This window comes from Diachasmimorpha longicaudata, unplaced genomic scaffold, assembly GCF_034640455.1.
Source record: "Diachasmimorpha longicaudata isolate KC_UGA_2023 unplaced genomic scaffold, iyDiaLong2 ctg00000254.1, whole genome shotgun sequence".
Taxonomy (NCBI): Eukaryota; Metazoa; Arthropoda; class Insecta; order Hymenoptera; family Braconidae; genus Diachasmimorpha; species Diachasmimorpha longicaudata.
Window position 1 is genome coordinate 10001 of NW_026974036.1, and position 5000 is coordinate 15000.

Genomic DNA, 5000 nt, shown 5'->3' on the forward strand with positions numbered 1-5000 from the left:
TTCCCTCAATAATAGGTCCACAGGAAGCACCCCCGCCGCTGCGCAGAGTGCTTCGTGTGAAGCCGTCCTATACGCGCCAGTCACTGTCAGCAGCGCGCTCCTCTGCGCGGTACGCAGTTTCTTTATGTCGTACGGTGTGCACCGGTCCACCCACCCGTGGGCTGCATACGACGCGACAGCCTGAAAAACGCCCTGAAATACTAACTTAACCGATCGGTATCGGAGTCCCCAATGCTTGTGCATTAGGGCCGATAGCCGAGTGAAGAGGACCCTAGCTTTTTCCTGAATGTATCGTGTATGGGTCCGGACCCGCATGTTCCTATTAAAATGTACCCCGAGGTACCTAACGCTATCCTTGAATTTAATTTTCTCCCCGGCGAGCCTAATCTCGGGTGGGCGGATATCCAACACCGGTTTAACGCGTCGGCGTGTCCGTCGCGCCCGATCCCACCTGTACCGCACCAGCGGCGCTCTCTTCTGCGAGTTGCATGACAGGACAATTGCCTCTGTCTTGCTCCTCGACAGTTCGAGCTTCGCTGACGCGCACCACGACGCGATGTGTTCGGCGACGGCTCGGCCTATCCTCTCTATTTCCTTACGCGAGTCGGCCGATACGACCGCGATAAGGTCGTCCGCGTAGGCGACTTCGATTGCGCCAAAATTCTGCTCGATGCTCTTGAGGAGGGCATCGAACATGAGATTCCAGCAAGCGGGGCCCAGGACTGATCCTTGTGGACAGCCCCGGGTGGCCGGCTTGGAAACCTCTTGGTCGCTCCAGGCGATCTTGACGGTCCGATTGTCAAAGTAGCTCCGGAGCACTTCAAAGACATTCTTCGGACAGTCTCGATCCGCCAAAGACTGGAGGACTAGGGGCCACCACACGTTGTCAAAGGCTCCTGAAATATCGAAAAGGAGTCCAATGACGTACCTCTTGTCGTTACCGCGTTCGACTAATTCACGCAACTCTACTATCGCGTCTTCCGTGGAGCGTCCAGGCAGAAAGCCATATTGACGTCCTGATATTTTGTCCTCAGTAAGGACTTTCGCCGTAAGGATCCCGTGCAGGACCTTTTCGAAAAATTTCCCGACAACCGACAAGAGGCAAATGGGACGGTAGGATTTGGGGTCGGACACATCCTTGTGAACTCCTTTGAGGAGAGCACGAAGTGTGCCGACTTTCCAAACGGTGGGGAAAACGCCGTGCTTAAGGCAGGCGTTGAAGAGTCGCGTGAAGATGTGAGGCATCCTCATGACCGCGACTTTTAGGACCCTAACTTCAACTAAATCGCATCCAGGGGCTTTGTCGTTCTTAAGGGTCTTTACGAGACCCTTAATTTGGTCGTCCGTCAAGTCTCGTGCGTCCTCTGTTTGAACCCTTAGGTTCTTCACGCGTTCGCGGATGTCTCTCTGTTCCGTTGTGTCGGCGTTGGGGTCGTCGTCGGGTACGTGTGTGTCCAACAGGACCTCAGCAGTCTCACGCATTGTAAGTGTCGTGCCATTCGCGGTTCTAAGTGTGCTGAGGACCGTGCCTACGCGCAATTTATCAGCCGCGTATTTATAGTGAAAGCCCCAGGGATTCGCGTTGCTTTCCGTCGTTATGTAGCCGCGCCAGCTATTTTCTTTAGTTGTCCTAAGTAGCCTGGTATACGATCGCAGGACTACACGATACCTGCTCTGTTTAATCTTTCGCGCGTCAGGGTTAGTCTCCCTTCGGTAGCCGTTTCGGAGACGACTGACCAGTTTGCGTTTGCTGGTCAGCTCCTCAGTCCACCACGGATTCGCGCGACGGTAATGTCTGCGGCGCGGCATCGAGTCTTGGCAGGCTTTGGTGAGTACGTCACCCAGTACTTCTGCCATTCTCTCAACATCCGCTGTAGAATCCAGCGGATGGTCCACGAGTTTCTCACGGGCCTCCCCATCGAGGGTCGCCTCGAACTTTTCCCAGTCGGCCCGACGAACGTTGAACCGCATGGTAGAGCCCTCGCCGACTCCCGAGTTATTGACGCGCTGTGAGGAACTCCGGATCGCTAAACGAAAGAAAACCGACGTGTGGTCACCGGTGGACCACTCGTCCTCCAGCCTCCATGCACGTATGAACTTATACATGCCAGGGGTGGCCAGTGTGACGTCGATGAACGACGTACCTGCGGCACTCCTGAAGGTTGGGCCCTGCCTAGCATCATTCGCGACGCGGAGACCGAAAGACTCGATGAGCTCACCCAGGAGGACACCACGGTCAGTGGTCCTGGGGCTCCAAAGGGAGTGTTGGGCGTTGGAATCGGCCGCCACCAGAACGCGGCGACCCCTGAGACAGCTGAGAACCTTTTCAAGCTGCCTCAGGTGGATTTCTATGTCGTCCGAGTATTGAAAATAACTGGAGACGACGAAGAAGGATCCACCGGGGACGCGGGCTTCAGCACAAACGCAATGTGCATTACTTAATTGGGACACGTAAGCAATCTCCACGATGGAGTTGCACGCTACGACGGCCGCCCACGGTCGCTCCGTTGAGCTCGCGGCAATACGCATTCCGACTCCTAGGCCGCGGATGGCCCAGGTGTTCGCCTCGCGAATGGCATACGGCTCTTGGAGCAACAGTATGTCCAGACGCTCTTTACGAATTAACTGGAAGACCTCCCCGGTTACTGCAATTGAGCGGGACATGTTCAATTGCAGTATTCTAACGTCGCGTTGCGCGCCCGGTCCCTCGATCGCAGGGGTCCGGGGAGGATGACCTATTGGAACGGGGGGTACCGGTGAGCCTCCGGTCGCGACGCGATGACTATCGATCCTACTTAAGCTAACGTGGCACTCGCGAACCCTACCTAATAATTGAGTGGACTCACCGGTTGAAGTTCTTGAAGATCCCGGCGTTGGCTGACTCGGCTGCGCAGTCAGTCCCGCGATGTCTGTGACGTCCTCGACGTCCTCGTGGACAGCACGAAGGCTGGAACCTTTCCCTCGTCGGGAGGGCAGTACCCCGGCGCACGGCGGGCGACTACGAACCCTTGAGGGCACCACCCTCCTTGGGTCCCTCGATGTAGTCTCCGTAGATGTTGCTCTGGCATGCTGAGAAGCGATGCGCAGACTTCGCCGCACGACGGACGCATCATTGTGCCCCCCCGGAGATCCGATTGGGGGCAGCTTAGACTCCGGAATAGTTTTCAAATAATGCTCTGCCATGGTTAGAAGTGGACGAGACGGTCGCCGGCCGTGCCAAAAGGCAGGAGCTGAAAAGCTGAAAAGTAAACACAAAAAGAATAAATAAGAGGATTAAGGATTAGATGGGGCGGTTCCCCGCGGCACCGAGCTGGGTAGCTCGGGACGCTGAGCACCGTCCCTGGGAGGGGGCCTTCCGGTTCCCGCCGAGCTGGGGAGCTCGGATCGGGGCCCGGTGGAGGCGCTGAAGGAGTGCTCCGCCTCGACTCCCCTCGAAAGAGGAGCAGAGAGGGAGCAGACCCACAGAAAGGGGGGACCCACCCATCCCACCCGACGACCCACCCCGCGAACCGTCCCTTTCCTGAGGGATACCCACCCACTCCCCCTGAGACCCAGCCCCACGTGTGGCGTCGCGTTTTCGCCGGCCTCCACCGTTGCGGGAGGTTCCAACTACTAGCGCGTGGCTGGAACTAGTTGCGAGAACCGCAATGTCCATGCCCTTCGCACTGCGAAGCAGCCAGTCCCCCCTCCCCCGCACCACCCCGCGAACCGTCCCTTTTCCGAGGGATACCCACCCACTCCCCCTGACCCAACCCCCACGTGTGGCGTCGCGTTTTCGCCGGCCTCCACCGTTGCGGGAGGTTCCGACTACTAACGCGTGGCTGGAACCACTTGCGAGAACCGCAGTGTCCATGCCCTTCGCACTGCGAAGCAGCCTGTCCCCCCGAACCCCCACCCGCGCGTGGGATTCCCCGTCCACCAACCGATTCCGCCCTCCGCCCCGTGGGACCACCCCTCCACCAGCCGATTTCGCCCTCCCTCGCGCCTCCCGAAGTCCGGCCCACCCCACCGCGACCAAATCCGCGACCCTCCCCCTCCGAACCCCCCAGTAAGTAGGTCTCGCGCCCCTCCACCCGCCGATCGTGCCCTCCACCACGCGGACCCACCCCTCCACCACTTGGAACCACCCCTCCACCGGCCGATTTCGCCCTCCCTCGCGACCCAATTCGCGACCCCCCCCCCTCCGAAACCCCCCATGGGTACAGGGACTCACCCTGCACCCGCAACCCCCCTAGGTATAATTATTGAGACCCCCCAAACGGGGGATCCCAATCCTTACACCAAGTTCGACTCAGGGACCGCGGGGTCGTCACACCCCGTGTGTAAGGGCGGTTTTACCCGCCATTACACCCCCTGCGGGAAGTAGGTAGGGACAGCGAGAATCGTCGTTAATCCATTCATGCGCGTCACTAATTAGATGACGAGGCATTTGGCTACCTTAAGAGAGTCATAGTTACTCCCGCCGTTTACCCGCGCTTTTTTGAATTTCTTCACGTTGACATTCAGAGCACTGGGCAGAAATCACATTGCGTCATCACCCGCTAGGGCCATCGCAATGCTTTGTTTTAATTAGACAGTCGGATTCTCCTAGTCCGTGCCAGTTCTGAGCTGAGCGTTGAATGGCGGCCGAAGAGAACGACTACGACACGGTGAAGTATCACAGAAGCCTCGCAGCAAGGAAGATCCGTGGGAGGCCAAGGCACGGGACCGAGCTCGGATTCTGAAACATTACTGATCCATTCACCTCGCCCAGGCCCGGCACGTTAGCCAAACCCACTTCCCGACCAAGCCCGACACGCCCCGCTCCTCAGAGCCAATCCTTATTCCGAAGTTACGGATCCAATTTGCCGACTTCCCTTACCTACATTAATCTCTCGACTAGAGGCTCTTTACCTTGGAGACCTGCTGCGGATATGGGTACGAACCGGCGCGACACCTCCACGTGGCCCTCTCCTGGATTTTCAAGGTCCGAGGGGAAGATCCAGACACCGCCGCAACTG

The 5000-nt window shown here is 58.1% G+C and overlaps 1 pseudogene; it reads right to left on the bottom strand.

Annotated features, from left to right (window-relative positions):
* Positions 1–5000, bottom strand: part of LOC135172340 (large subunit ribosomal RNA) — a 9421-nt pseudogene that overhangs the window by 2252 nt on the left and 2169 nt on the right.